This window comes from Prionailurus viverrinus, chromosome B1 (assembly GCF_022837055.1).
Source record: "Prionailurus viverrinus isolate Anna chromosome B1, UM_Priviv_1.0, whole genome shotgun sequence".
Classification (NCBI taxonomy): Eukaryota; Metazoa; Chordata; class Mammalia; order Carnivora; family Felidae; genus Prionailurus; species Prionailurus viverrinus.
Window position 1 is genome coordinate 38,818,567 of NC_062564.1, and position 22,584 is coordinate 38,841,150.

Below are 22,584 nucleotides of genomic sequence, written 5' to 3' on the forward strand. Positions count from 1 at the left end.
ACAATATTAATCTTGACCTTTTTATTTGGAATTTCTGATTTATTCCTTATGTTTAAAAATCGGGACTATTTATATTAGGGTGATTAAAAAAAAGACCCAATTTTTCTTTTACTATAAAGATTTTTTTTTCTGCTCCCTTTTGAAACAAGGCCATAGATACTTCCCATAAATACACAGATACTTCCAAAATTCTTTCAAATTCAGCAAACATTTATTAATTACCTGCTACGTACTAAACATAAGAGGATTCAAAACTGAATGATGCCAAAGCATGAAAAATCTGTTTAGCATGTTAGAAAAAGTTATTCTGGTAGCATGTGAAGGGATGTACAGGGAAGAATGAGCACAAATAGGCTCAGGAGTAACAACAAGCTACTTGCAATAGCACAGGTGAGGTGATGTGTGCCTGAGCCAGGGCGAAGGCAGAAGGGACAGAGCAAAGACACAAGAGGCTGCTACATCTCCCACTCCAGCCAGTATCCACACCCAATATCACCTCATGCCCTCTGCCCAGCCCTCTCTAACTTCATCATGCTTCCACAAAGCTACTGCTCAGTCTATGCCAACTGCTGTGGGCTCTTATACCTAACTTGTTAAAGCTTTTCCTTCACCTCTGTCACTCTGTATCTATTACTAATGTAAGAATCCAAGTGAATACTGAAATAGCTATTTCTCTTCCAGAAAGTCTTACTGAATTACTCTTGCCTAAATTTGGTCTCATATCTTAGCAAAGGGATTTGCTAAGTATAAAAAAAGAACTTTAGCACTTGCCTAAATAGAAACCACACACTAGTAGAATCTGAATTAATAAGAGTTCATAGCTTTTCTACATTTATTTTTCCCTTAAAGGAATGAAATGTAGTGTCAAATGTGTAGGAGGGAGGGGAGAAGAGAGAGAAGACCAGCTTTTCACATTCAAGTGAAATATATATAGTTTTGGGGGTATCTATTTATATTCCTTTAGGAGTCACCCTTTTCTAATAGGAATATTATCTGCTGTTTCATGGATTTGGTCAGATCCCTAACATTGTTTCCTGTTGCTTTTCCTGTGATGAACTAAACCCACTAATTTTTTAATTTTTTTTCTTTTAACTTAATATAGAGAGAAAGAAATGGGTTACTTTTAAATGTTAACAAGATCAATTTCAGGAGTGCTTTGGGTTGTATGTTAAATAGTCATCCACTTCTAGGACACAGGGACAGGGCTGAAATAAGACAAAATGGAATAGAAAAAATAATCCTTCTACATAAAACTAAAAAGCTTATTGTTTGGTAAAGAAAATCATTGACAAAATGAAAAGGCACCCTACTGATATGGAGAAAAATCCTGAAAATCACATATCGGATAAAGAGTTAATATCCAAAATACAAAAAGAACTCATACATTTCAATAGCAGGGGAAAAAATCCAATTTAAAAATGGGCAGAAGTTCTTATTTTTTTCAAATAAGACAAACAGATGTACATACAGGTACATGAAAAAATGTTCAACATCACTCATCATCAGGGAAATGCAAATCAAAATCACAATGAAATATCACCTCATACCTCTTAGAATGGCTATTACATTATCAAAAACACAAGAATAACAAGTGTTAGAGAGGATGTGGAAGAAAGGGAACCCTCATGCACTGTTGTAGGAACATAAATTGGTGCAGCCACTATGGAAAATAGTATGGTGGTTCCTCAAAAATTTAAAAATAGAACTATGATATAATCCAGCAATTCCACTTCTGGGTATTTGTCCAAAAAAAAAAAAAAATGAAAATACTAATTCGAAAAGACACAGGTACCCCTATGTTCACTCCAGCATCATTTACAATAGCCAAGATACAGAAACAGCCCATGTACACATGGATGGATGAATGAATAAAGAAAATCACACACACACACACACACACACACACACACACACACACACACATTATTCAGCCATAAAAAAGAAGGAAATCCTGCCACCTGCAGTAACATAGATACACCTTGAGGGTACTATGCTAAGTGAAATAAGTCAGAGAAAGACAAATACCATATTATCTCATTTACATGTGGAAATCTAAAAACAGCAACAAGGGGGGCCTGGGTGGCTCAGTCAGTTAAGCCTCCAAGTCTTGATCTCAGCTAGGTCTTGATCTCAGGGTCATGAATTCAAGCTCTGCATTGAGCTCCACGCTGGGCGTGAAGCTTATCTGAATGAGAGAATGAACAAACAAATGGGTGAATGAGTAAATAAAAGCAATAAATAAAATAAATAAAGATAGATAGATAATAGATAGATAGATAGATAGATAGATGATAGATAAGTAAAAAATAGCAACAGCAACCAAGCTCATAGACAGGAAATGATTGGTGATTGCCAGAGGCAGAGGGTGGGGTTTAGGTGAAATGGGTGAAGGGGGGGGGGTCAAAAGGTATAAACTTCCAGTTACAAAATAAATCAATCATGGAGATGTAACATGTAGTATAGTGATTATAATTAACAATATTGTATCACATATTTCAAAGCTGCTCAGAGAGTAGAACCTAAAATTCCTCATCACAAGAGAAAAAAGTTGTAACTACATATGGTGATAGATGTTAACTAGACTTATTGCTGTGATTATTTTGCAACATATACAATATCAAATTGTTATCCACTTGAAACTAATATAATGTTATATGTCAATTATACCTCATTAAAAAAAATACCTGTTTTTCTTCAAATCAGGAGGAAATGACCTTGCTCCATATGATGGGCTTTAGAAAGACTGTGGCCCTTCTAAGAATGATTTTGATTGAGGACCAGTAAATGAAATGGATTTTCTTTCATTCTGGCTAGCCAACTCCTTAAAATGGTCAAAGGAAAAAAAAGTAAGAACTATTTGGCAAGTCTGCTGCAGACTAGGATACAAGCTGAAATGTGAAATAAAAAAGTTTATCATGAGGGATTCTGAGCAACAGAATGAAGGCTTCCCAAGATAATATGACTATCATGTCTATGCCTAAAGCCCCAGAAGAATGGTAATAATGAATTCTATACATACACATTCCATAGAAATTGGACCCAGTCATTTTTAAAAAGGGATTCTTTGGTTTTGTTTTGTCCTGTTTTTGTTTTGTTACCACAGGAATATAAACTACAAAAGGTTCAAACTTTGCTTTCTTTACCATTATATCCCCAGAGCCTAGAACATTAGTACATAGCAAAATGGATGTATTTGTTGGAACAATGGATAAATTAAGAATGTCCTATACCCAACAGAATACCATTTAACAGAACCTCACAGCAGAAACAAAAAGAAACCCTCCAAAACACAAGCAAAATAACACATGTCAGTGCCATCCACCTTCTGTCCCCTACTCCCAAGTACAGGCTTAAACAGAACGCTGGAAACATGGGGATCCTTCCTAACATTACAGCTAGCTAATTCTTCCATTTGCTCAGCCAACATTTACTGTGCACCAAGTATGTGGTGAGCACTGGAAAACAGAGCAATGAACAAAGCCAACAGGGCTTTTGCTATCAGGGAGCTTACAATCCAGCAACTCCATCTGTATACACTTGTCCATTGCAGATAAAGTCAGGCAGTGGTAACATTAAGGGGAGACAATATTGTCCATAGTTCCAGATTTCCACATGATCCTACAGGGGCTATTACCATTAAGAATAAATTTCTCAATTGATTATCTTACTCTAAATGCCATGCTGTCCCATATGTTACCCACAGCCACATATGGCTATTTAAATTTAAATTAATTAAAATTAAATAAAATTGAAAATCCAGTGTTCAATACCATATGTAGTTAGTGGCTACCATATTGCACCACACAGATATAGAACATTTTTATGTGATCACAGAAAATTCTATTTGAAAGCACTGTCCTAGAATCTTCCCACTCAGAGTGTAGCCTTGGGACAGCAGCACAGATACCACCCAGCAGTTTGTTAAAAATGCAGACTCGGGTACCACCCTAAACCTTCCTATCAGAATCTATATTTCTAAAAAGGACCTCAGGTAATGTGTACACACATTCAAGTATGAGAAGCACTTCTCCATAGTACTATGACAATATCCAGAAGTTGTTCTGACTACATTTAAAAAGCTACATTTTTTATTCTAAAAGATAACCCCAAGAATTCCTACCTCCTAACTAAAAACTCCAACTGTTGAAATAGACAACTAAAGAAAGCATACAGTCTCTCATTCATACCAAGAGAAAGGCTTGCTCACTCTGGTCTGGGTTTGCCCTCCAATTATGCTGGAATCCTCAAGAGAGAAAGATAATCACCTCTACTGTGATATAATCTCTTTTTTATTTTAAAACTCATAGTAAATTTGTTGCACAATTAATGGTCAATGACTCAACTCTACTCATGCAAAAAGACCATAAAATCCTAAAATAATACAAATACAAACTTGAGCATTGTAAACACCTATATGTTAACATCTGTACATAGCATTAATGAAGTTAACATGAGAACCTAAAGGAAAGGGGCTGAGGGAAAGGTAACCTTTTCAATTTTTAAAACAGGGTTTCATCTCAGACTTTTAATGTACATATCACTGGATATATTACTCATAAAATAAAAATGCATGGGCAAATTCACTCTAATGAGGTACTTCTGAGAGTGCACTAAGGGTTTGTAATCTGTTTTTTATGAGTACAAATCAAAGATTTTCAATTCTTTACAAATCATAGCTAACCTAGACATTAAAAATCTATTTTCTCTCCTTTCCATGTACCTTGTTTCTAAATTCAATAATGTCCATGGGGCGCTTCGTACACCTTAAGACTTGTATCATGAGTTAGTGTTATAAAAGAACTATAAATTCTTAAATTATTTTAACACTAGAAGTTTTATAGAAACAAGTTTAAAATCTCCCTGACTTGTCAAACAGGAATTCAGTCCCATATACAGAGGGGTGACTACTTTTCCCCTTTAGTCCAAAATTTCATAAATCGGTAAAAAAATTTGGAAGACAAAGGTCCAATTTATAGAGCAAATATAAAAAGCCTTGAAGAGCTGAAAACTCTCAAATATACTTCTCCTAAAAGTAACTATAATTCTTAACTGTGAATAATAATGATCAATGTTTTTAAGTCTAATAATCAATAAGCCTCTCCACAAACAGTGACACATACATGGGTTGTTCAGATTTGCAATGCAATAGAAAAAGTTGCCTTTAAAAAAACTAACCTAATCCATTTTTACTAAAGAAAATATGCTTAGTATGATAAAAAATAACAGAAAATGAGTATGTGTGATGAGATTTTACTAAATGAGTAATCTAAGTACAATTATATTTTGGTACACACTCTTCACCCTAATAGAAGTCACTGAGAATGCTGGCTATTGCCTAGTCATTAATAAGTCTCCAAAAACACAGATATTTCAGGTACTTGCATGCTGTGAATCTAGGAAAAGGCCTGCCAGACACTACACAGCTATTAGCATGTGCACACAAATAGAAGACTACTGTATTAATTGAACGTTCTCTTTCCTGAGTGATTAATAGTTACAGCTGTACTTACTTCAAGCAAAATTTCACATACTAGTGATTCAGAATCCATTTTTTTCCCATTCACTTCTAATCCCTGGGGAAATGACACTGGCTTACCATCCTAGTCAATTTCAGAGTAAGTTCTGTAAGCTAAGGAGTGGCACCTTATACACCATACAGAAGGTAAAATGAGTGATATAAGGAACAGCCCATTGGTTTTATTTTTTTTTCAATATATGAAATTTATTGTCAAATTGCTTTCCATACAACACCCAGTGCTCATCCCAAAAGGTGCCCTCCTCAATACCCATCACCCACCTTCCCCTCCCTCCCACCCCCCATCAACCCTCAGTTTGTTCTCAGTTTTTAAGAGTCTCTTATGCTTTCAGCCCATTGATTTTAAACCAAAGTCTCTGCAATGTGCAGAACGTTGTTCTTGTCATGGAGAGGAAATACTGAGCGGTAAGAGCTGAATTTAAGCCTAGCTTTAAAATCATGTTTTTTTTAAAGTTGGTTTCCTTTTTTCAAACAATGTTTCTCCACTGTCAACCCCTTCTCATAATTTTTGTTTCTTTTTATGTCCACATGTTGTGCTTCTCCTTTCAGCCATATCACTTCTGATTAGAGCTGTTCCTATGATTTCATCCATTCTATCTATTTTCTACTACTTCTTCCTGTTTAGGAATTCACGCTTTTAAAAACCCTATTTTATTTTTATTTTTTTCCAGCTTTATGGGGACATAATTGACCTACACCATTGTGTAAGTTTAAGGTGTACGTGTTACTTTGATACTTCTGGATTGCAAAATGATTACCACCATAGTTTAAGCTAACATCTCCATCATGTCACATAACCATTTTCTTGTGGTGATAACATTTAAGATCTACTCTGCTAGCAGCTTCAAAATATATAATACAATATTATTAAGTATAATAACTATGCTGTACATTAGATCCCCAAAACTTACTCATCTTATAACTGGAAGTTTGTACGCTTTGATCAACATCTCCCTATGTCCTCCACCACCACTCCCAGCCTCTTATAACCACCATTCTATTCCCTGAAAAACCCAATTTTAACATTTCTCTGATCTTTACTGACTTTTTTAATTTTTATTTTGAAAAACAAAGTTTAAACGTTTAAATAATTTCACAATTTTATTTACATAGGCACTCTCCTACTAAAGTTAATATGAATGTGGTAGTATTAATACAAATTCTTACATAAAATATTTAATAAAATACATTAATATTTAAGAAATTGAAATTGATGTTTCAAAATACAAGTCCTTAAAAAAACAAAAACAAACAATCATGAATGCCAAGCAGCTGGAGTTCTAGTAGAGATGATAAACTACAGCTGGGGACTTCTCTGCACTGCTGTGTATCAAGACAGGTGTCAGATGCAATGGTAAACAACCTCGCTCAGCCTCCAATCTGTAATAAGCCTCAGCTGATTCATATTTGCATTCAGTAATTTTCATGCTCAGTAAGAGACCCACAGTTTTGCTAAGGATTCAGCTGCAAAATAACATGTGCAATAATTCCAACTATATCTGAAATGCAAATTTTACATTAAGTTTAAAGTCAAATTCCCTGGTGAGAGAAAAATAAATGTTGTATTACTCTAAAAGTGACACTTTCGACAGAAAACAAACCCTCGTGTATAAACTAAGGAGTTAAAATACCTATTATAAATCTCCAGTAGATACTATCTCAGCCTTAACTACAGTGTTCACAGAACATTTCTGTTGCTACTGTGTGGCTAACCCTGGTTCTTTTCTAGGGTATTCAGACATAGCCATACTTTAGACATGCAGATGGAAAGGAGTTTGAGCTCTTTAAGAGAAACTCCTCCCATATTCCCATCCAGCACCACAATATTATGTATTTCCAAAACTACAGGGGTAGCCCGTTTTCCACCTCCTTTCTATATAATGCATCACAGAGAGTAGAGAAATAGGTTTTGAGAACTGTATTCCTAGGAAAGCTGATTGGACAACAACAACAACAACAACAACAACAACAAAAACAATGAAAGGAAATAAAATCACAGGTAAGAATATTGCTTTCTATTTAAAAATAAAAATTTTGGAAAATCCAATGTCAGATGCTAAAATAAACATTCCAGGTTAAAGCCAGGTAAGGTACTGGGCAAAAGCATTCAGAGAGCAAGTGGCATCTTTCTGATGGCTGGGGAGTTAAATATCGGCGTGGGCATCCCTAAATAATGCAGTATGCTCTTCCCTATGTCAGGATTCAGCACAACCTGGTCTAGCCCCAGGAGTCTCCTACTGGGACAGTCAAAAGACAAGACTAGTAAGCAAAAGCAGTCAATAATACAGATGGATCATTTCACAGCAGCATTTTACAAGAGATAGATATATAAAAATATATTTTCCTGCATAGACCTACAAATAGAGGTTACTCACAGAGATTACTGTAGCTCCAGCAGTTACCCATTGATCATAGAAAATGCCCAGTTCATCAGCTTAATGCTTGAGAAAAGTTAGCTAGAAAAGAAGCCAGCTAATTCAAAATCTGCTGTTCTAGTCAACTGGAAGCAAATTAGTTTCAAATTTCCTGGCAGCCCCTTTTGCCCTGCACTGCACACGGTGATGGAAGCACTTTGAGCACTAGAAACCCTAGCTGAGAGGAGCTGCCGCCTCAGTCCCTCTCTCACAAAGGCTAAGCAGCCTGTTCTCTCGTTTGCTCGCCCTCTTTCTGCCTGTCTCTCTCTCTACCTTGGTAGCTTACCGAAAACAACCACCGTAGGGCTTTTCTATATTTGTGAAAACTACTTCCAAGGAGATAATTGAGATGATGGGAGTTAGCTTTAATGTAACCATTTCCCCAGTGCGGCAGCAGAAACCCCAGCAAAGGCTCCGGGAGGATTGTACCATCCTCTGTGACATCAGAGGTGGGGCTGTCATCTCAGTATTATGCAGCATTTTCTCTGATGAGAGAATGACATTTGTGAAAAGAAATGGATAGGTTCCCTTTAAAAGGGTTTAATTCTTGTGTTGTTTAAACAGAAAAGGAAAGAGCAAATACAACGTTGAAAGCTGCTGTAGGAAGACCTAAATCCTGCTTTGCCAGTCCTTATCTCACTGCTAAATGATGCTGCCATCTGAAGTCATTTTACTGATGATTACATTATCATTCCTGTGATTAAATTAATATTTAATGGGTAATTGATATTACTTGGAAAATGTGACATGAAAAATTCAAAGACATTAACATCTAGTTTTAAATATGATGGCATAAACTTTTACATCACTAATAGTACCCTGGACATATGCAATACCTTTCAACACAGTCTCAATAAAAATACTAACTAACACTAATAGTTTTGGAGACAAGAAAAGTGAAGTGAAAAATAGTATAAGATGAATAGCATAATGTAATACAGGTCCTTAGTCATGGTAATGGAGGTTAATACAAAATTAAAAAGAACTCATTTTCTGTAACCTTAATATTCCAATCAGTTTAAAAAGTAGAGGCCAACAAAGCAACTGATGGTTACTTTCATTCATTCCATATGCATTTACAGAGAGGCTAATAGGTTCTAGAAAATGTGTTAAGTCTAATTTGGAAAGTAAATTTCTGCTAAATAATAAAATCAGAATAGAAAATATTTATTTAATGCTTACTATGTGCCAGGCACTATCCTAAGCAGGTTTACTATATTAATTCATCTATTCCTGCTAGCAGCCCTTGGGATAGCTAGTATATGAACCCATTTTACAGATAAGACTACTGAAAACACAACAGCTATGTAACTTGTCCGAGATCACGTGGCTAAAACTGGCACGGGCAGGATTCAAACATGGGCACAATGGCTGCAAAGTCCACCCTCATAAACACTAAGCTAAATTGCATCCTGAGGGCTTCCTTATCAAAAGAATTCTAAAGGAGGAATACAATTTCCAAGATTTAGAACCACATCAAGCCAAATATAGCTACCCCTCAAGTAGACTGGCCTATATATAAGAGGATAAAAGTAGAAAGTGAACCTAGAGAAAGCATACCGAAACTGGAAATAATGCCCAGGAGTAGATTACTGCTGACTACTCAAGTGACCTTAAGACAATGGCTTAAAATCTTTCATCTTTAGTTTCCTTATTTCTATACTGCAGGTTTTTTAAAAATTAAAAAAAAATTATTTTAATGTTTATTTATTTTTGATGGGGGGGGGGGCAGAGAGAGAAGGAGGGTCCCCTGAATCTGAAGCAGGCTCCAGGCTCTGAGCTGTCACCACAGAGCCTGATTCAGGGCTTGAACCCATGGATCATGGGTTCAGATCATGACCTGAGACGAAGTTGGAGGCTTAACCAACTGAGGCACCCAGGTGCTCCTAAACTGCAGATTTTTAAAAAAAAATTTTTTTTAATGTTTATTTATTTTTGAGACAATTGGAGAGACAGAGTGCAAGCAGCGGAGGGGCAGACAGAAGGAGACACACAATCTGAAGCGGGCTCCAGGCTCTGAGCTGTCAGCGCAGAGATGGACATGGGGCTCAAACTCACGAATGGTAAGATCGTGACCTGAGTCGAACCAACTGAGCCACTCAAGTGCCCCTGCAGATTTTTTTTTAATGTTTACTTATTATTGAGAGAGAGAGACAGAGCAAGAGCATGGGAGGGGCAGGGAGAGGGGGAGACACAGAATCCGAAGCAGGCTCCAGGCTCTGAGCTGTCAGCACAGAGCCCAATGCGGGGCTCAAACTCACAAACTGCAAGATCATGACCTAAGCTGAAGGCAGATGCTTAATCAACTGAGCCACCCAGGCGCCCATGCAGATTTTTCAATTATAAAGCAGTATTAAAATATAGTTAAAGCACAGGATCCAGGCTTGTAATCTGGGCTCCATCTTTTTCAATTATGTCAACTTAAGCAAATTATTTAACCTCTAAAGGGCTCAATTTTTTCATCCAAAAAAAAAAAATAAGGAAAACAATGGGATCATTCTGAGAATTAATGAACTATGCCTATAAATAAATAAAGCACTCAAAGTAGCAACCAGTATATAATAAGAGCTTAAGGTTTATGAGTACTGTTTTCCATAATCATCATTACTTTTAGTATCAATATCACATTTTTTTTACTAAAACTGCCAATTTTTCAAAAGCCTCTCCTTTTTTGAAAACCTCTCCAAGAAAAGCTGCTATTTGTCTAGAGTTGGTTAGAAAAACAAAGGACAACCTTTGCTGGCTTCATATACACATTAACCAATCAATGAATGAATCAGATGAGATATCAGATGAAGTTATCAGGCATGCCTTTCAAAAAAGCTCTACATGGGGAAGAAACAGAAGCATTTATCTTTTTGCCCTCCCCAACTTCTTCTGCTGGGAATATGGAAGGAGGCTAGACCTAAAGCAGCAATCCGTAACTGTAAGCATCCTGTTAGGGAGGTCAAACAAAAAGAGAGTCCCCAAACCCACCATAGATCTCCCATTCCCATCTTCTCTTATGTTGGAGAGAAATAAACCTTTAGTTCAAGTATTTAATTCAAGTTTTCTGCTAAATACAACTCTCCAGATCCTATGAAACACAACTGAAGGTCACAATTTCCCTATGGTTTCAACAGCTAACTGGAGGGTTGGGCTACTTCTCATCACTCTTCTGTTAACATCCTCTGAGCGTGCATCCTCCCCAATGTCAAGTAAAAGTCAATGGATGACCCTGGGGGAAAGAAAAAGTAAAACATACTGCTTCCCAATACTTAGTAGCTGTGTTGTCTTATCACAAACAAAACAACAAAGGGTTGAATGGCTGAAGCAACAGCATGTGTAAAGCTCCTCCTTCATCTTAATTTCCTTCAGTCTCTAAATGGGTATATGCTACTAAGCTAATGTTAAAGGAGAAAAACAAACAAAAAGCCTAAAATACAAGAATGAGGATGCTTGACAAAGTAACTGCTATTATAAAGGCTACATAACTGCAACTACAAGTGACCGTGAAGAACTATGTCTCCACGTCACAAATGTCTCAATTCCAAATGTCTAGCATTTCACATTAGGCTTTAACTAACACTATCTTAGACTGACACGTAAAACTCCCTATTTCAAAAAGTAAAACTCAAAAGTAAATTTGTTACATATTCTCTAGTCTCTCATGGCCACCATCTCTAAATAATGTATGTATAAAAAACAGCACTTGAGTCCATAACTAGGTGAAGTGAAAATTCTTTCAATCTAAAATGGAACCAGGGGATATGAAATGGAGAATCTCACACATGCACCCTCAGAAAAACAGAACTTAGTAACTAAGAGACTGATTCCTATAAATGCCTGAATTACAGAAGACCAAGACTTATCTCCTGACCAATGAACATCTGCCACAACTCTCTGCCCGTCCTCAAGCCAATGAACTTACCTGCTTGAACTCTGGCTGGCCCTTTCCTCTGCACTCCTTGGCCAGAAATACAGCCTGACCCAAACCCTCGATGGACTCACTTGTAGCCTGCTACAGAAAGCATTTCCCAAATTGCAATTGCTCTGCTATTCCCAAACTAACTCAATTTCTGATGATTCAAGCTTGCCTCAGTTTACCTCTTTATTTAGACTGACAGTAGTGCCATCTTGAAGTCCTCAATTATATTTTTTCTGAAATGTAATCTAATAACACTGCCATTATTCTTAAAGGATATATAATATCAAAATATTCAAAGGAGAGAACCATTAAAAATTTCAAACCAATCTTCTGTTTGTACCTCTTCTGTAAAACAGTTTTTTCCAGAACTATCAGAGTAAACAAATCAAAAAGAGCCAGATTTATCAAATGTACCTTTTCATTAAAATTTAAAGGAATATTGTACGTTTTTGATAAACATAAGAAATTTAAATTATAAAATATTTTGAACATTTACATAAAGTTGGTATTGACTATATCTTCTTATTTCCTGTATTGGTGCTCTGGCATTTGGAGTATCTTGATCTTGAAGAGGCAAAGCACCCCTCCCCAATCCCATTAGCTATTTCCTAGAGATTGCAATGGACTCCCCTGGGAGTGCACTTTTGATATACAAACCAACCAATCCACTGTCAGACCCCATTTCCTAAATCAATCTCTCACACTCTTAAACCAATATTCCTCCTACCCTATTCCCTCCAGGGCCTTGTACTGGACACCTAGGAACTACCAATCCTAAATGTATTCAAGGACCTACCCTGCCTTATCCATTCCTTTCTGCAAAAACCATATTAAAGACTGGGTTGTGTTCTCCCCAGTCCTCTCTGCCTCCTTCCCCGTTGTGGCCCTGCAGACCTACTATGTCTACTATTTCTAGGGCTCTGTGTTATTTCTCAAAATTTTAAAACAAAGTAATACAGACAGGCAAGCAAACTGTTATCCAATTTAATATGAGATTTTAGAATTGAAACCTTCTTACAAATCAAGACTGATTACATGATGCCAATTTTTATCACCATATCCCCTATTATTTTATTGTTTGCTTTCATTCACTCCTAAATCCATGTGGAAGACAAGATTATCAGAAGAACTGGTAACAGTAATTCCTTATTTGAAATAACTTTCTTACATTGAGCTAATTCCAATAAATGAGGAGCCAGTTTCCAGTTTACTTTTTAAGTCTGGTTCTTAGATCTTAAAACAAACAAAAACACACACACAAAAACAAAAACAACAATAACAACAAAACTCCATTCCAGGGGCGCCTGGGTGGCGCAGTCGGTTAAGCGTCCGACTTCAGCCAGGTCACGATCTCACGGTCCGTGAGTTCGAGCCCCGCGTCGGGCTCTGGGCTGATGGCTCAGAGCCTGGAGCCTGCTTCCGATTTTGTGTCTCCCTCTCTCTCTGCCCCTCCCCCGTTCATGCTCTGTCTCTCTCTGTCCCAAAAATAAAAAAAATAAAAAAAAAAACAAAACAAAACTCGATGCCAATTTCAGGATTACACAAATTTAGTTTTTATATATTAGTCTATTGTCTCTATTATAAAGTACAGTCTAAGCTTCATGTAAAGAGATAAATAGAATCTTGGAAGATACAACATGAAATAAATCCAAGTGAGCAGAAAAGAGGAGTGAGCAATACCAAGATTGGTATAATGCCAGAGCCTTATACTATGAAATACTGTTAAAAGCAAAAAAGACCACTCTAAGGTAAAAGGTAACCTATGTTAAAAACAACACAAAATAGGGGCGCCTGGGTGGCTTAGTCGGTTAAGCGTCCGACTTCAACTCAGGTCACAATCTCGCGGTCCGTAAGTTCGAGCCCCGCGTCGGGCTCTGGGCTGATGGCTCAGAGCCTGGAGCCTGCTTCAGATTCTGTGTCTCCCTCTCTCTCTGCCCCTCCCCCGTTCATGCTCTGTCTCTCTCTGTCTCAAAAATAAACGTTAAAAAATTAAAAAAAAAACACACAAAATAATAAAAAATAGAAATAAAAAATGAGACAACTGGCACCAAATGGAGTCACTTATTGCTAACTCCACATGACCAAACTGAGACATAACTTAATTACAGTTTTGGCTCTTCCAGAAATGTAATCTTAAACCAGTCAATCAGGAATGAATCACCTGATCAGTACTAGTTAGGTAATATGCCTGACAGACCCTTGCTAACACCTGAAGGAAAGTAACTTTGCAAGAACCACCCCACTTTGTTGCCTACTGTATCTTTTTTGTTCCTATTCCCTTATGCCTCTTTGTACAGCAAGTTGGAGCTCCTTCCTATCGCCTATATTGGATACTGATCCAAATCAACTTGAGCTCAAATAAACTCTTAAAATTTTTAATAGACCTCAGTTTATCTTTTAACACTTTTAACGTTAATTTGTACATATTTGCACAAATTTGCCTATAATTTAGGCTAATTTTATACAGTTTATTTTTATGTTAATTTTGTACATATATTTTTTTTTTATTTTTTTTTCAACGTTTTTTATTTATTTTTGGGACAGAGAGAGACAGAGCATGAACGGGGGAGGGGCAGAGAGAGAGGGAGACACAGAATCGGAAACAGGCTCCAGGCTCTGAGCCATCAGCCCAGAGCCCGACGCGGGGCTCGAACTCACGGACCGTGAGATCGTGACCTGGCTGAAGTCGGACGCTTAACCGACTGCGCCACCCAGGCGCCCCATTTTTGTACATATATTTAACAACATTTCACATAAAACAATTTAAAAAATAGCTTTTATTAACTTACATTTTAGAGAATTATTTTATTAAAGCTTTTCACATGCAATTTGTCATTAGGGTCTTTGCCACCACTGGAGTCTTAACTTTGAGTTGTATTATATCTTTAGTTCTGTCTTAAGATACAGCAATATTTAAATCTGTGTGATGCTACAATTGGAAATTCTATCCTAATCTACAGTATCCATTCACTTTAGGTGACCCCCACAATGTAACCACTTACTGTATGTCCTTTGGAAATCATCTTTAAAAAGCTACATTACAATGACCTTTGACATTTCCAAATCTAGGATCATTTCCTCAGGAATAATTACTAACTGTGTAATTAAATATATTTTCTCCTCCTTTTTTTAAACCTGTTTTAGTAATCTCTGAAGCATCCCAACTAGCATTATCTCTAGTGGTTTCAAGCTATGTGTTTTCTCCAAAAGTTCTTTGTTACTGAAAGTAATCAAAACATCTCTAATACAGAAACAGTAACAACTTGAATATAAGGCCACTCCTTCTTTTCTGATACCTTTCTCAGGAAAACATCCCTACCCTAAGATATTAACTCCTTTTTACAGATCAAGAGTATCAAGTTGAAGAAAACTGGCCAACACACAATTAAAAGATAAAGAGAGCAAGAAATACCCTCGGGCCAAAGTTAAAAAAAACGAAGAAGGAATTTAGCTGCCAGTACAAATATGAATATACAGAAGAGCAGAAGGAAACAAACAAAATCATTACTTAACATTGGATTATACTTCATTCCTCTCTTTTAATCTAGCACAGTTAGGGAATTTGAACTTTTTTCCCTTGCTGACTGTACTAACTTATTTATAGTAATGCTAATATCATGTTATTATTTATTAATATAAACAATGTAAACATCATTTTTAGTTATAATATAATCTAGTTATTGTTGAATAGTCTGGTTATTTCCAATATTACCCTAAATAGGTTCTTATACTGACAGCTTGCTAATTAATATTCAGAATGTAATCAATATATAAACCCCCAAACACCAAACTGAAACTTCCCTGAAGTCATTGACTTGTTTCTATTTTGTTCATTGATGTATCCCCATGCCACTGAGATACCCAGGAAGCACAAACAACAAACTGCAAGGCCAGTTCAAGATGGCATAAAACTCAGGTTGCATGTTACAAACAGGGAGAAATTTTACAGCCAGGAGACTGCCTTCCTCATGTAGCGGACCCAGGAAACATGTGGGAAACAAAGGCAGAAGAAAAAAATTAAATTTCCTTACAACTTATAGCCCAATGACAAGTCCTTGAGATAGGCAGAGTGACCTTCCTCTGGAAAGACAGCCGCCTCTATGACACTTTGCTCAGGGCAAAATGCAATCTTAGCTTAACTTTCTCCCAACCTCGGGGATCCTGTAAGCCTACTTTAACATACAAAAATTTCTTTAGAAACTTCTTTTATCTCTACCCCACCAAGATATAGGTTGGCAATCATACTCCAAGCTTATGGTCCCCTGATACACATCTGAAGTGTCTCACGAGTGAGTTTTTACTAAACAGTAATAAGTGACCTTTCCTAACAGCAGCTAGCCCTTCAAGGTCCTGGAAACCATGTTTCCCAGATACCTTGGACTTACATTATCCCTGACCCCCTCCCAACCTGAAGGTATATAATCAGTCACCCATCACAACCCCAGTGCAGTTCTGTCTGCCTACAGGTCCTGTCCCTGTGCTAAAACAAACAAACAAACAAACAAACAAACAAACAAAAACACCTTTTGGGGACACTTGGGTGGCTCAGTTGGTTGAGCGTCCAGCTCTTGATCTCAGCTAGGTCATGATCTCATGGTTCGTGGGTTGAAGTCCTGCATCAGTGCAGTGCAAAGCCTGCTTGGGATTCTCTCTCTCCCTCTCTCTCTCTGACCCTGTTTGCTCTCTCTCTGTCTCTCTCTCTCTCTCTCTCTCTCTCTCTCAAAAAATAAACAAAAATAAACTAAAAAACAACAAAAACAAAAAAAACACCTTTTTGCACCAAGATGTCTCAAGAATTCTCTCTTGGCTGTCAGCTCTGAACCCCAACATTTCCACATCACGAGGATAGCATTAGAGCTGAAGGAAAGTAGAGTCTTGAGCTAAAGAGGCAATGAGAGGATCCTCATCCATACACAAAGGTAAAACTTGAAAGCAAATTCAATGAGGAATTGAATTTCCCCTAACATAAAAAACTTGGCAACTATTTAAATGGGCAACTGAAGCTAGCCAGAAGGGCTCAGTAGGCCATACTTAACATAATTCTCTATCCTAGAAGCTCCTTTATTTGCTGTTTCTATTTTCTTTCCTTCTTTCAGTAAGAGATTCTGTTCAAAATCTCGCATCTTGTATCAATTATATTAGTGTAAAATGTAATGTTGCACCTCTCTGTAGGCACCAATAAGGCAGCCATGAACTAGATGGCAGGGAAGCAAGATCAGAACAACTCCAGACCCAGCCCCAACAACAGAGCACAATCTGGTCAGCCAAAGGATGGAAGGGAATAGAATTTCTTTTAGAAACTCTGTCTCCCATTGGCTTCATTAGCAATATGCTGTCCTAGGTGGTTCTACCTCTTCTGCCATGCTGCTGTCCCCTGGGCTTATTGTATATCCTCTGCCCTATAATTATAGTTAATAGAATTAATTAGTTCGCAGTTCACTGTTCTTCTCACTTAGTATTCTTTGCCTTCTAAAATGCTAGAGCTTGGAATAAATATTTATCATCCAAAAGACAAACTGGAATGGTGGCAAAAATATCCTAAATGAGTTAATAGACATAAAGTGCTTAAAATGGCACCCAGCACATAGGAAATATTTAGTATGAACTAGCTGATATTACTATTACTACTGGCAATCAGTCTTTGCTCCATTATTTACTATATAACTTGGGCAAATAATTTTGCCTTTCTGAGTCTCAGCTTTCAACTATTACTTTAAAAAAAAAACTCATTAAAAGTCAACTTTTTCCCCGGCCTTTTGTACTCACTAAAATGAAAATTTACAATTAATTTTGATCCAGGATTCAAACAATAATGTAGGCAAATAGATGTTTACCTCCCAAGCTTGCTGTAAGATTAAAATTAGAAAAGGTCACATGAAAAAGTAACTGAAAACTACAAAATGTTTTTTTCAAAGTAGGGCTCTACACTGATAATTCCAGGTATCCAAAACCAGTATCTCTCCTGAGCTTTAGTCCATCTCACGCTTCTGTTGAGTACAAAGTACTAATCACATGGGGACCACTATAAATAAAAAGGAAACGATGTCAATAATTTAGTCAATTCAAAAGAAACAATCAGCCAGACCAGATACCTGGGGCAGGGTCTAGACTTGGACTGTGGTAATAGAACAAGGAGAGAAAGAGAACTCCAGACCAGTTTATATCCTTTTAATTACAAGAGAGAAGGAAGTCAAGTAAATCATAAGAGACTCTTTTAAACTATAGAGAACAAACTGAGGGTTGAGGTTGAGGGAGGGAGGTGGGTGGGATATGGGCAAAATGGGTGATGGATATTAAGGAGGGCACTTGTGATGAGCACTGAATGTTACATGTCAGTGATGAATCACTAAATTCTACTCTTGAAACAAATATTACCCTATATGTTAACTAACTAGAATTTAAATAACAACTTGAAAAAAAAAAAGAGTGAAGGAAGCCAAACATGAAAGAAATCTTACCAAGGACAGTTAAAGGTCTCAAGGTTACATTCCTATCTGTCTTGGCAAAAGGACCCCACAACCTATGATAATAACAACAGGAGAAACTTAGGTTAATGACAACATAATGAGAAAACAAATACAAAGTAAACCACAGCTAGAAGCAGTTCACATATAAACTATGTTATAGTTATAGCACTAAGTAAGTTTGTGTATGGGGGGAAGGGACAGGGGGTGTCTCAGGAGGAGTCTAGAAGAGATGTGTGTCTCATGTAAAGAATGCAAAGGAAGAATCTAAGTTTTGTATGATGGGCTAACTTGACTCTATATGCTCAAGAGAGCCATTGGGAACTCTACTCTGTGCTTCTGACACAGACCACTGACAGCGGTCAAGTCACTGCCAGTAATAGACCATGAGTTACACAACCACATTATAATCTTGCCTTTACACTTTGAAAGGCACTACCAGGAAGAAGGAAACTTGGGACTGAGGAAACAGATTCTCTCTTTCCTGGGATCTTGTATGGGGTGTGAACAACTAAAGGCAGCCTCAGCTCGGAACTGTGCCTATCATCCCATGAAAGTTGGGTCTGTCCAGAGAAGCAGAGAAAAAAGCAAAGAATCAACAATTTCTATCTGACAGATGTCTCATGTTACATATTCAACATGTCAAAATCATACTGATTACCTTCCCTGAAAAACTAGTGTCTGAGAGAGAATTCCTACTTCAATGTAACATTAACCTCTCCTGTCACTTTAGTGCCACTCTTTAATTTTTTTGTTGTTTTATTTATTTTTGAGAGAATGAGAGAGAGAGAGAGTTTGTGCATGGGAGGGACAAAGGGAGAGGGAGACACAGAATCTGAAGACAGGCTTCAGGCTCCGAGCTGTCAGTACAGAGCCCAACGCAGGGCTCAAACCCACGAACTGTGAGATCATGACCCAACCGACTGAGCTACCCAGGTGCCCCAGTGCCACTCTTTAGAGTCCTTACATCTCCCTATATCTTTAGTATCTAAGACTAACTAGTTTCTTAAAATCTGCTATGTCTATCCCTTTATTTACATTATTACTATCACTTCTCTAGAGCAGATACTATTGCTTTAGGAATTAGCTACTGGTCCTAAACAGACTGCCCACCTCAGCATGAATGCATATCCTTTAATATACTCTAATTAATTTTGCTATATTAATCTTCATAAAGCACTTTTCCTAAAGCATTGTTGTCATCACTGTCCCACTATATGCCTCCCCTTCACCTAAACAAAACAAATTTTAAATGGACTCCCAGTGTGACTAAATTAAAGTTGTAACTGTTTAACACTGGGATCAGCAAAACCTTTTCTGTAAGGACTAAATAGTAAATATTTTCAGTTTCAAGGGCCACAGAGTCTCTATATAAATATGTGACTCTGCCATAATAGCAAAAACAGCCACAGACCATAGTGAATGGATCTATGACTGTGTTCTAATAAAACTATTTTATAGTTACTCCCTCCTTTCCAACGATGTCTTACTCATCACTCATGTCCCCACTCCAATTCTACTTCTCACTGAAGTCCTCCATGCTTAACCCAACTCATAGTGATCGTTCCCTCCATTTTAGCCTTAAAACATATATTGCCTGTACTTTTCATTGGGTCCTTATGTATTCATGATTTCATACCACCTTCCCTACTTACTTTTTATCTCACATTTTCTATGTCCTGGATAACTACCATAGTGTTCAAACGTTAAAAGCTATTCATTAATTCTTTTTTTTTAAGTTTACTTTGAGAGAGAAAATCTGTGCATGCACATGCATTCATACCCATACCTGAACAGGGGAGGGGCAGAGAGAGGGAGAGAAAGAATCCCAAGCAGGCACCACACTGTCAGGGTGGAGCCCAACATGGGGCTCAACCCCAGGAACCGTGAGATCATGATGAGCCAAAATCAAAAGACAGACCCTTACCCAACTGAGCCACCCAGGTGCCTGGTATTCATTAATTCTTTACTAACATGATGATGATAAGTTACAAGGCAATCCATGGATATATGGACCTCAAAAATTTTCACCACTCACCATTTCAATGAAAATTATACCAAATGATCCCTATACAGTAATTATATCAACTTTTAAGTGGAAAAAATATATATAAATCAATCACTTGGGCCTTTCCAGTATGAGGTATATCATGCAAAAAAACAAAAAAAAAGGACAATATAGATTCAATAAGTGAACTACTTAAAAGAGGTTATTTTATTATAAACATAGTATTAGTGTGCTTGATTTAAGATAGTAGTTATATTTGTAGGACTAGGAAAATATAATCCTTAAACTGATTTTTCTGTTACCCAAGTCTCAGAGAAGTGATTCTTAACTTTTTCGGTAAAATGGACCACTTAGAAAAAGCTATGGACCCTCTCCCAATAGGAAACACCCAGATGGATATTTATATAAAATTTGCATAAAATTTCTGGGCTCTCACAGACACTCTAAAGAGGAGAAATCCTCCCTCAGAGGGTCTCATGTTAGGCATTCACAGCTCTCAATCACCTAAGAAATTTTCCTTTTAAGTTAAGTAATTCAAAGAAATTTTAATGCACCAAAAGGATCTGGAAATATTTTTTTTACATTGTCACAAAACAAAAACTATTACACCCAAATCAGATGTCAAAGATCATAACCAGTGGAAATGAAGAATTTTATAGTTAAGAGCAAATGGGTAGGAGGGGAGAGGAGAAATATCAGCAATGATTTGCAGATTTCAATTTCATTTTGCTGCTTGCTAGGAAGGATCATATGGCCTAGAGATACCTCTATCAAGCACAGTTCTTCTAGGGCTAACACGTTACTGCTAAACCTCAAACATCAGAAGTGGCAGTTTCATATCCTAAAACAACAACCCAAGTTAAGAAAAATCATCATGAGCAACTAATTGTAAAATATCTCTTTAAAACTCAAATTCAGTAGGGCCCCTGTGTGGCTCAGTCCATTAAGCATCCAACTTTGGCCCAGGTCATGATCTCACGGTTCGTGAGTTCAAGCTCCACGTCAGGCTCTGTGTGGACAGCTCAGAGCCTGGAGCCTGCTTCAGATTCTGTGTGTGCCTCTCTCTCTGCCCCTCCCAGGCTCACGTCTCTCTCTCCCTCTCAAAAATAAACATTAAAAAAACAAACAAAAACCCTCAACTTCAGAAATAAAAATGAGTTCCTAAATACCAGTAGAATAACACACAGCAGATAAATAAAAAACACAATAATATTCATGATACATAAGTGGCCGGATTTTAATTTCCTTTCATTTAGTCTTTTTTCATAAGACAAATTGATTAAATGTACTGCTAAACAGGATTCAATTTTTATGTCTTTTGCACTCAGCACATGAGAATGAGAGCAAGACATCACAAAAATCTAAATTTTATTATTCAATATAAAATAGTTAAAATCAAACTATCTGTAGTAGTAATCAATCTACCATGAATGTAATAGGTAAAATGATGAACGTGGAATTTCAAAAATAGCCAAATTCCTATCAAGGTAACAAGGTGTAGTGTCAGTCTCATTTAGAGAAATAAAAAGCTGTAAATAAGTTAGTGCCTTTCAGAATGACTGATTCAAAAGCAGAGGCAGACACTAAGGTACAGAGGGCCCTCAAAGAAATAGATGGTCAATCAGATTGAGAAGGATTTAAAAAAGCTTCTCAGGGCATAGACTTTAAATCACAATTTTCTGAACTGATAGAAAAGGCCATGATACCTTAACTCACCTCTCCACTTGTGTCAATATTCCACTGTTTCCATAACATAATTCTCATCTTCTGCAGAACAGAATACTCTCCCCATTCTTTCAAATATTCAAATATATTCAAATATCACCTATCCTTTAAGACAGAGAACACATTAACATCCCTCCAAGTCTCTGATGACTCCTTCATACCCTGCTGTGTTGTCTCTTCTGCTGTATATAGTATGATGACCACATATCCCTGATTTCCCACACTGCTCGTGATCTCAACAGTCTGTCCCTGCAAGATCTTTAACATGGAATTAGTCATCTGTTCATGAGGTTTAAATCAATTATCTGGCACTTACTACATCATACTCTATTAAATGGCTCCGAATATGTATTTCATCTTGCTTTAAGTTCATCAGCTTCTTCTAAGCAGTGATTAGCAGCACTGGATACATAGCAAATACTCAAATATTTATAGAAATCAATTAAATGTATTAAGCAAGAGAAACTTATTTCCTGCCCCTGCTTTTTTCTCTTATTTTTAATTACCTAGATATAAAAACAAAAGCAATA

General features: G+C 37.0%; 1 protein-coding gene across 6 annotated transcripts in view; it reads right to left on the reverse strand.

Moving 5' to 3' along the window:
- PSD3 (pleckstrin and Sec7 domain containing 3) overlaps nucleotides 1–22,584 on the reverse strand; it is a 789,820-nt gene that overhangs the window by 453,846 nt on the left and 313,390 nt on the right. Inside the window, exon 1 of one of the 6 annotated variants that reach the window (XM_047855376.1) lies at nucleotides 18,316–18,367. The exons of 4 other annotated variants lie outside the window; for them this stretch is intronic. The gene's annotated coding sequence lies outside the window, so the exon portion shown is untranslated. Of the gene's footprint in view, nucleotides 1–8,236; nucleotides 8,311–18,315; nucleotides 18,368–22,584 lie in introns of those variants that run through there. One more of the 6 variants, XM_047855377.1, reaches the window with a different exon arrangement.